Below are 10,792 nucleotides of genomic sequence, written 5' to 3'. Positions count from 1 at the left end.
AAAATATCCTTGGGTGATGATTAACACAAAAAAAACTAAAGAAACGACAAATGTTTTCTGTGATTGTTAGTATCGGCGCCCACGGCCTGTCTCCTCTGATGTGTAGGATCCGTGGGGAATGCAGGAGCTGAGCAGGCAGACGGCCCAGGGTTCAGGGACAGTTCCTTCCCCGCGACGGGCTGTCCCGGCCCCCCCTCCGCTGAGCCACAGCGGCTCCCGACTGCCGAGCGCGGGAAGGAAACGGCTGCGAACCGCTGGCGGGCGCGGCGAAGGCTGGATCCGAGAGTTTCCACACAGGAGGCCCCGTCCGCTCCAGCCCAGCACCCGACACTCGCACCCGACCCTGTCCTTGAACTGCGCACCTCGCTCAGCCGTCCGCCCGCCGCAGCTCGCGGTGCGGGCTCCACGCCCGTGTGTGAGCCCGAGTCGCTGCCCGAGCCTCACGGCCACCGAGGCCGCCGCTGTCCCCGGGCAGACCGGCCGAGGCGCATCTAATAAGCCTATTGATATTCAGTCAGACAGCGAGGAAACCCTCGCTCAGCCCGATGTATTTATCGTATTGACCCAGCCCAGGGAGCACGTGAGCGCCGGCCGGTGTTACCTTGAGGACGCAACACAGAGAAAAATCAAACTGGCGTCCCGCGCGCCTGGGAAATGACCTGGAAACGCTGTCCCTCGGGCGTCGGGTTCCACGTGCCCAGCAGTCGTTTGGGCGAAATTGCCGTCTTTGGACAGCGCGGCGGGTTTGTCAGCCGGTGTCTCGGTATCGGCCAAGTCCTTAATTAACAAACCTGCTGGTGTTTTCCTTCTAAAAACGGTGTCAGCAAATTGCCACCACCTCCCACGTACCTGCTTATGTCCCTGTTGTGTAGCCGATCGGGGCCTTGTCAGGGGTTTATGATGCACCCATTAAAAAGGACTGTTCTGGCCCTGGCGGGTGTGGCTCCGTGGTTAGAGCGCCGGCCTGCACACCGGAAGGTCACGGGTTCGATTCCTGGTCAAAGGCATGCACCTGGGTGGCAGGCTCGATCCCCGGCCTGGTCAGGGCACATCCAGAGGCGGCCCATCGACGGGTCTCTCACAGCCACGCTTCTCTCCCCCTCTCCCTCCCTTTCACTTGCTTTAAAAATCAATGGAAAAATATCCTCAGGTGAGAATTAATTAAAAAAAAACAAAAAAACAAAAACAAACACAGGAAAAAACCATAACAGGGCCAGCAAAAGCCCCTGGCCGGATGGAGGCTCTCAGGGCTGAGTCTGGTAAAATCCCGTGGAAACTTACGGGCCCGTGTTTATGGAGCCTGTTTTCTTTAACTCTCGCTCCACCACCGTTTCGTTTAAGGACGTGGGGGACTTGCTGTTGTGGTCAACGGCGGCCGGAGGGTCCCCAGACTCCGCGGAGGTAAATGGCTTCCCCGGGCTTCAGACAGTCAGTGTGTGAAAATCAGGGCTGGACCTCGAGCACTTTGCCTTTTGGTTCAAGCTTTTCCAAGAAACAATACTTAGCGGTTGCGGGCCCTTGACATCAGAAAACTCCCCCCAGGAACGCGCGCGGATTTAGAGCCCTGACGGCCGACGCGCCCAGTGACCTGAATGACCGCGTTTCCTTTGCCTGCACGGCCGGACTTTGGGGTCCAACCCCCCGGATCCAGAGTAGCTGCTTCACACCCGGTGCAGGGCCCACACTTTTCTGTTTGTGTGTCTGCCTCTGTTACTGGTCTCAGGGCTTTCCTGCTTGTGGGTAGAGGGCGAATGATTTCTAATAGGTCTTGTATCCCGCTGTCTGGCCCTCAAGGGCCCGTCAATCGATATTTTCTGAATGACTGAGCCAGCAGGGCAGATGCCTCAGGAGAAACGGTCAACCCCCCTCCCGGCCCCGTCTGCCACATCTCACCACAACGACATCGATGCATCGATGAATGGTCTGTCTGGAAATAGAGATCCTTTATGATGGATTTGATGATATTATTTATTTCTTAATTTTATTTTATTTTTTTAAAAAAATATCTTTATTGATTTCAGAGAGAGGAAAGGAGAGGGAGAGAGAGAGAGAGAAACATCAGTGATGAGAGAGTCATTGATCAGCTGCAGCCCGCAACCCGGGCATGTGCCCTGACCGGGAATCGAACCCCGATCTCCTGGATCCTAGGTCGATGCTCAACCGCTGAACCACGCCCGGCCGGGCTATTTCTTAATTTTAAAAAATATTCTTATGGATTTCAGAGAGAGAGGAAGGGAGAGGGAGAGAGGGAGAGAAACACTGATGAGAAACATCATGGACCGGCTGCCTCCAGCTCGCGCCCCACTGGGGACCGGCCCGGATCCAGGGCGCGTGCCCTGACCGGGAATCGAACCAGCGGCCTCCTGGCACACAGGACGGCGCCCAACCAACTGGGCCGCACTGGCCGGGCTGGAGTTGACGATATTACAGACAATATTTTCATTGTGCTGTTAAATGCAGTGCCGTTCAACTTGTTTGCTTCTGTGCTGACAGACAGCTCAGGGGAAAGATTGTGTCAGTTTTGTTTGTTGTGAGAGTTACTGTAGCGGTTCAGTGTGTTGAGTGAGCGAATACATTTTTATGTTGATTATATAACACACTACACTTGTGCAAACACTGTACATATATACAAAAGTATCCATCTTTTTCTCTTTTGATAGTGATTTTTGTGTCTTGTTTAATAATTTCTCTTTTATCCCGAGACATTGTCTTCTATTTTGGAGTGTGTGTGATTTACACATGATAATACTTAACTCATTAAAAAGTTATTTTTATTTATGGTTCGACACAGGTAGGAGCTTTTTCACATACACATAATCAGTTTCCCAGCATGATTTATCGAATAGCTCAGCACTTGTTCTGTGACCTGTAATGTCATTTATCAATATCCTATGTATTCATGGGCAACTGTCTGCAATCTTTATTTCTTTCCATTATCTACTTGGCATGGGTATTGTAGAGTTTTCATCTCTGCAGTTTTATAATAACTCGGATGCCTTGTAAGAAATTTTTTGGTTCACGTCTCCTTGGTCTCGATCTTTGTTCCTGGACTTTTTAAGAAAACAAATTTTTGTTTCGTTGAAGCTTTCGCTTCCGTTTCCATTTTCTTAGTTCTTTATTATGTCTACCTTATTTTTAAAAGCTTATTCTAAGTTTTCAACCTCTCTAGACGTCTATTTCTAGTTTCTTTATTAATGCACCCCCTCCCCCTTTTGGGTCCTACTTGGGAGACTGCAGTGTGGATGCTTCTTTCAGTTCTACACTTTCCCAGCTTCCTACGTGAGTTACCGATGGACCCACGAGTTACGCGAGAGGGTCCGTGTTACTTAAAGCCTGTGCTTGTTGCTCATTTCTAAAATTATTTGAAGTTTTGCTTTGAGAATCTAATCGGAGCCTGGCCGGTGTGGCTCAGCGGCTGAGCGTCGACCTAGGATCCAGGAGATTGCAGCTCTATCCCCTGTCAGGGCACATGCCCGGGTTGCGGGATCGATCCCCAGTGGGGGGCGTGCAGGAGGCAGCCGATCTGTGACGGTCACATCACTGATGTTTCTCTCTTTCCTTCTCTCCTCTCTCTGAAAAGCAATGGGAAAAATATCCTCGGGTGAAGATTAAAAGATATATATATATATATTATATATGTGTGTGTTTTTGTTGATTTTAGAGAGAGAGGCTATTTTTACAAACTCTTATCCCCAGAACTGTGCACTTTAACGTGACCCCGGCTCGGCTGCTCAGTGCAGACACTGCCCCTATCTAACACCTCGTGTCACTGGGCGTTTACATAAATCAAACCCTTTCACAGTGTCAGAAACGATGAGGGTAAATGTCACGAGTGACATTCGCTTGGTTTTGAACCCGACAGGAGCAAGCGTGAAAGGTTATTAATGATGAAAACATGTGTCCTGGAGGGTGATGAATGTCGAGGCAAACTGGTGACACCGCCGGGCTCGGGGAGGGGTCACGGGGGAAGGATTGCTGACAAACACACACACAGACACACAGACGGACACACACACAGACACAGACACACACACAGACACACAGACACAGACACACAGACACACACACACAGACACACACACAGACACACACACAGACACACACACAGACACACACACAGACACACAGGGTTGGGCAGGACCCATTAAGCCCTGTAGCTGCTGCAGAGCCACAAAGTGTGCGTTTGGCACAAGCCGAGGAACAGAAGCCGCCAGAGCCGGACGAGCGGGGGGCCCGATGCCCACTGAGGCCCGGGGGCACTTGCTCGGGTGAGTGGCCCGGTCTTGGGGCTTCGGGGGGCTCTGTGCCCTTCTCCCTCCCAGCCCGGGGGTGCTGCCTGAGGAGCCGCCTTCGCCTCTGGGAATAACCGCCACTCCCCAAACGCCAACGCTGCGCGCAGGCTTTTTCACTGGAAGTTGAAATCGGGAAACCCTGAGGCTCTTCCCGGCTCCAGAGCCTGCAGCTGCCCACGCGGCCCGAGAGCCCGCCCTCCCGTCCTCTCTGCTCCCCTGGGCCCCGGGCTCCGCGGGACCATCTGCAAGGCCCCCCTCCCCCGTTCCCACATCGCAGAGCCACGTGGGCGACGCGGTCCCGAGGCAGGCGCTTTCCACGCTCCATTAGTGTTACCAGTTTGTCATGCGCCCAGCGATGCTGCTCTGCGCCCGGCTGGGCGTCGTTCAGCCTAATTATGGCCCCGGAGGGATTATCTTTCCCAGATGCGCCTGCATCCTCGCGTCTATGGGCGAGCGAACGCCTTGGTTGGGGAATTTTCAGGCCACCCTGGGGCCCCCTCCTGCGGGTCTGGGTCAGTGATGAGCTGAGGCAGGCCCATCGGAGAGGCTCTGGCGTCCGTGACACACGCTCACCCTTTTCTCCTCCGACTTGGGGACGACTGTGACTCTCCCCTGCTCCCTGGGGGGGCTCCTATTGCGTTCCCTCCTGAGAGCTGTGACACCCGCATTCTTCTTGCATCTACATGCACTCGGCGACTCCTGGGAAGAGAGGGCACTTCCAGCCAGGGACAGGGTCAGCCACCAGGAATCTCGGGGTCCTCAGGTGGCCGAGAGTCGCCACACAGGCTCCCCGCCCAGAACCCGGGGACACGAGCGACCCCGAGAGAGCCCAGCTGACCGAGGGGGAGGGTCTGCGGTCGCTGCCCCCAAGTTCATGTGTCAGCAGCTCCTCAGACCTTCCCCACATCACTGATGTCGCCTCAGCGGAGATGCAGCTAATCGATGTCCTTGTTGGGCCGTGGAGTCTGACCCAGAGGTGATCGGGGAAGGTGAGGGCCACCTGTCCTCAGCTTCATCATGAAAAGCCTGTGGGAATCGAACCAGCGACCTCTTGGTGCACGGGACCACGCTCAAACCACTGAGCCACACCCGCTGGGCTAGATCTTGGCTTGGAGGTAGCGAGACAGATGAGTGGATTCAAACCTCGTAGACAAAAATCCCTCCCCTAAGACCAAATCAGCCGCGCGGCTTACCCAGAAGGTCCCCCTACTCCGGCCCCCCCCCAGTTTCATACACCCAAGACGCCCTTGCTGTGGAACAATGGGAGTCTGACGTCCCCAGGGAGGCCCTGCTGCTAACTGGAAATTATCGCGTCTCCCAGGACAGTGCAGTCAAGAAAAAAATGGCATTTTATGCTGACATAATTATTGTGCTTTATTTTCAGGGACATAAATGGTAATGAGTCAACGGACTAAATTTAACAGAACTTTAAATTATATGTCATCGCCACAGACGGCGGCCTAAGCAAGGACCGTGAGAGAAAACGCAACTCTTTGGCGCTTTCAAACTTTTCCCCAAACTTTTTTTTTAGTCCCAGAAGCACCGTTCCAATTACATTTTATGTGGGATTTTCTTATTAAAACCGGGCTGGGGTGGGGAGCGGTGGTTCTGTGTTCTCCTGACAAAAGCATTGCCCACCTGTGGCTGGAGCCCCGGTCTTGTCCCCACTGCTCTCTGCGGGTTTCCAGTGCTCTCGCCGGAGCATAGTTTAGTCCGCCCGTCTCTGGGAAGGAGGACATCCCGATGACGAGGCTGCCCAAGGTCATGTCTGGCTCTACCACTCGTTAGCTGGGGGACCTCCTTCGGATGAGTGCACCTCCCTGGGCCGGTTTTACAAATAACAGAATCAATTCACAGGGCTGTGTGGGGTCGCCCAGGGCAAGGGCTAGCGTGTGTCTAGAAGAGTAGATGTTAATACAGCAGTTCCCTTTGATCCTTGGTTTTGTAACAGGAAAGCAAAGGGCTAGGAGCACTTCGGGGCGAGTGGGATGGGGAAACTGAGGCAAGAAAATGAAACAAGGCCAAGCAGTGTGGGCAGCCCACAGCCGGTGTGGAGCAAGCCCTTACCTTCCCCAGCCGAGGGGGCCTGAGGACAAATGGTTCATATCCCCCCTCCCGAACCAGAGGATTCGGGAAAGGACTGGGGAGAGGGAAGGAGAGAGGGAGAGTTTTCTCTCACTCCTGGAACAGAGAAGCCGGCGGCCTCGGGGCTTGTCAGGATGAAATCACCACGTGCATCTCATGAATCCAGGAAAGCCATTAGGAGGGGAACCTTGAGATCTAGTCTGTACCAAGATATATACCGGAGGAATTTTATTGTTTCATTTTGCTTATTTTTGTTAATTCTCACCAAAGGGTATTTTTTCACCATTGGTTTTTAGAGAAAGTGGAAGGAAGGGAGGGAAGGAGGGAGAGAGGGAAACATCGATGTGAGGGAGAGATGTCGATGGGCTGCCTCCTGCACACGCCCCTCGATCAGAGCTGAGGATCCAACCTGCAGCCCAGATACATGCCCTTGACCTGGAATCAAACCCTGGACCCTTCAGTGCTCGGGCCAATGCTCTAATCCCTGAGCAACACTGGACAGGGCAGCGAAGATACAATTTGATAAATAGTCCCCTCTGGAAACTTCTATGTTTACAATCTACAGGTTTGACATTAAAAATCAGAAAGTATTACACATTAGTACTGTTACTTTTAAGTTGATATTTTTAAAATTTCATGTATACATTTTAAGGTAAATAAGATAGGTTTCATTGGACTTTTCCCCACTGCTTCTCATGAGGTCTCTCTATGAGCTAAGAGAAGTAAACACGCTTAAGTGAGCTATGTGAATAAATTAAGGATATTTTTTCCCACTGATATTAGAGAGAGTGGAAGGGAAGGAGTGGGGGAGAGAGAGAGAGATCGATGTGAGAGAGACATTGATTGGTCGCCTCTTGCACGAACCCAGACCACGGCCAGGATTGAACCTGCAACCCAGGTACGTGCCCTTGACCGGGACTCGAACCTGAGACCCTCCAGTGCTCAGGCTGATGCTCTAACCACTGAGCACCACCGGCAGGGGCTGAACTAGCCCCTCCGACTTACAGTTCAGGAGCACTGAGCAAACGGAGACTTGACCCCTTTGACGTTGGATGGGTGCGTTCTCTCTGAGGTGTGAACACAAACCACAGAAGGATATTTTTCCTTAATTGCTTTTGCAACAAATTACAACCTAGGTGTGAGTCATCGACTCCCCTGGTGAAACCTCGAAGCAGCCCACTCAAGTTCCGAAACGTGGGTCCAAAGCGACCGGCACCTAGATGGAGATGCAAACATTTTTTTCAATTTCCCCCCCCCAGTGGTATTTCTGTCCTACAAAAAACCCCACGATGATTAAACAGCTCTGAGATGTTTCATTCTTTCATTCAAATTCTGACCGGGAGCCATTCATATATGCAGCAAAGAGATGCCCTTTTTAATTTTGTCACCTTGTTTTTGCTGAAATCCTAGCAAGTGGCCTGGGATAAGCAAAGAGGACAGCCTGGGGGTTGGGGCTGGGGTTGGGATGAGGGAAGAAAAGTGGTCACTTCCTCCCTCCCATAGTTTTCCTCACTGGGCGTTTCCGGTTCCCAAGGCCCCGGGGAAGGGGGGCCTTCCACCGTTCCGGTGGCCTGGTGGACAGCTGCTAGGTTAAAGCCGAGGTCGGAGCCTGGGCCAGCCACTAGCAAAACAGGACATTAATTTCCGAGTCCCACGAACCTCTTTTCCTGTGTGGGAACTGCAGGGGCAACACATTTTAATTTGCATTTCAATGTACTGCTTTTAAAAAATCCATTATAAAATCAATTACCCTTTTTTATAGTATGTCTGGAAATCACCATTTCTCAAACCTGCCATTAAAGAGGGTGGAATTCAAAATAAGGAACAAACCAAACCCTACATCGGCTTTTCCAAGGGGTCAGTACACCACAGTTGTCAAATTCTGGGTTTATACCGATATGAAGAGGTGTAGTATTAATCCAGGGAAATAGAATCCAGGGTCTCTCCAGGATTCCACCAGACCCTCCCCATCGCCCCCTTCCACACTCCTGTCCCCCTTTCCTCTCTCCCTCCCACCCTCTAGGTGGCGCTGTCTCCTCGAATGTTTCTGTCAATTGTATGGTGGTTGCCGCCTCAAGGGAAGAAATTCTTTCTCTCACATGAGAACAAGTCACCCATCTCCTGTGCTGGCCAACAGCCTCTCACCTTGACCAGTGCAGACTACGCACCACAGTGAGCCTGGGAGCAATGCCGTAATCCCATGGCGTTGTTGCCACTTTTTTGTTTGTTTTTGGTTAACCCTCACCCCAGGATATTTTTTCATTGTTTTTTAGAGAGAGTGGAAAGGAGGGAGGGGTGGGTGGGTGGGGAGAGAGAGAGAGAAACATCGATGTGAGAGACACATCGATTGGCTGCCTCCCACTTTGCAACCCAGGTGTGTGCCCTTGACAGGGAATCGAACCCGTGACCCTTTTGTGTATGGGCCAAAGCTCTCACCCAGGGGTGGGGGAACCTTTTGGATATTTATAACATTATTCTAGGACCATATAAAAATTATCAACGTAAAACTTATCCTGCTATATTTGGTCAGACATTTAATTAACTCACCCCTAATGTGGTGGCTGGAACTTCGGTGGCCTTGGCAGGGCCAGGCCAAATGATTTCATGGGTGGTATACAGCCCACCGGCCGGACATTCCCCCTCCGCTGCTCTAACCACTGAGCAATGCGGGCCAGGGCTCCCCTTGGGCTTTTTAAAGGGCTTTTCCATATTGTAAGTTATTAGGGAGAATTTTAGGATTTTCCTCATTGATGCTCCTGGGGTGAGGATGGGGCTACATTGAGAGCCACATTATAATCTTAATTTTTTTCTGTCCTATGAGGGTGGGACATCCTACATAGGTTATATGTCATATAAATTAACTTTTGTCCTGTCTGCTTGATGCAGTTGAGGTTTTTTTAAAATTTTAAAAATTTATCTTTATTTTTGAGAGTATTACAGGTGTTCCATTTTCCCCCCAATTGACCCCCTCCACCTCCCTCCCACCCCCTCCCCAGGCCTTCACCCCGTTATTGACTGTGTCCATGGGTTATGCACATATATATATAACTTCTTTGGTTAATCTCTTCCCACCCTCCACCCCCTTCCCTCTTCCCTCTGAAGTATGATCGTCTGTTACATGTGTCAATGTCTCTGGATCTATTTAGTTCATCAGATTCTTTTGCTCATTAGCTTCTTCTTAAAGAAGACCCTTCAACATTTCCTGTAGTGCTGGTTTGTGGTGATGAACTCCTTTAGCTTTTCCTTGTCTGAGAAGCTCTTTATCTGACCTTCAGTTCTAAATGATAGCTTTGCTGGGTAGAGCAATCCTGGTTGTAGTTCCATGTTTTTCATCACTTGGAATATTTCTTGCCACTCCCTTCTGGCCTGCAAGGTTTCTGTTGAGAAGTCAGCTGACAGTCGTATGGATGCTCCCTTGTAGGTAACTAACTGCTTTTCTCTCGCTGCTTTTAAGATTCTCCCTTTGTCTTTAGCCTTTGGCTGCAACTTGTGCTGGGCTTGGAGGTGCCCTGGAGAGGCCCAGCTATGAGCCAGTGCAGCTGCTGCTAGTGCCAGGCCCGGGGCCACTTATCAAGCCGTATGGGGCAGCTGCTGCTTGTTTGAGAGATTTTAGGAAAGTCCTAAGCATGAGGCTCCAGAGGCCACTTGCACAGAAAAGCCCCTGGAAATGGCCTGGATGAGCTGCAGGTGGGAGGGGCGGGGCCTCCGGGAATCACGGGGCGGGGCCAAAGGTGAGTCAGGTGCTGGGGATTCAAACATGGCGCCTGCCCGCCGGCTGTGCGGGGAGGACTCGCCACAGGAGTCATGGCCTCCGCCAGCCCTTCTGCCCGGGAGGAAGCCGCCCTCCGCCTCCCGCCCGGATCTCAGGCAGGTTAGTTCCTCCCCGAGTGTCCCGGGTCCTTTCCGGCTGCTCCCGGCGCTGGGCTCAGAGGGAGCGTCCGAGTGAGTCCTGCCGGGCCCTTTAGAGGAGCTGCTGGGGCTCCCACAGCCTCCGGGACCCTCAGGGACAGTCCCCGCTGGTTTCACAGCCCAGAGTTGTGGGGACGTCTCTTCCTGGCCCTGGAGCCCTGGGCTGGGGGCGTGTGTGGGGCTGGGACCCCTCCCTCCTCTGGGAAACCCCCACCGCCGAGATGTCCTCCTGGGTTTAAACCACAGCACCGGCTGTGGGCCCGGCCGCGTCTCTGCGATTCAGCCCCGCCCCGCCCGCGTCTCCCCTCCTCCCGGCTCGGTGCTTCCTCAGTCCCTGGCTGGGGGCCTCTGTGCAGCCGGGTGTCAGGAGGCTGAGGGACGGTGGTTCTGTGTGTTGGTTGTCATTTTGATGTGGCTGGGGGAGGCGGCGGGCACAGCTGTTACCTGCTCCGCCACCTTGTTTCTCCGCTGCTGTTGAGTTTTTGATGGGTATTTATTTATTTCTT

This window comes from Miniopterus natalensis, chromosome 10, assembly GCF_054644295.1.
Source record: "Miniopterus natalensis isolate mMinNat1 chromosome 10, mMinNat1.hap1, whole genome shotgun sequence".
NCBI lineage: Eukaryota > Metazoa > Chordata > Mammalia > Chiroptera > Miniopteridae > Miniopterus > Miniopterus natalensis.
The sequence above is the reverse complement of the archived record's forward strand: the minus strand, read 5'-3'. Positions refer to the sequence as shown.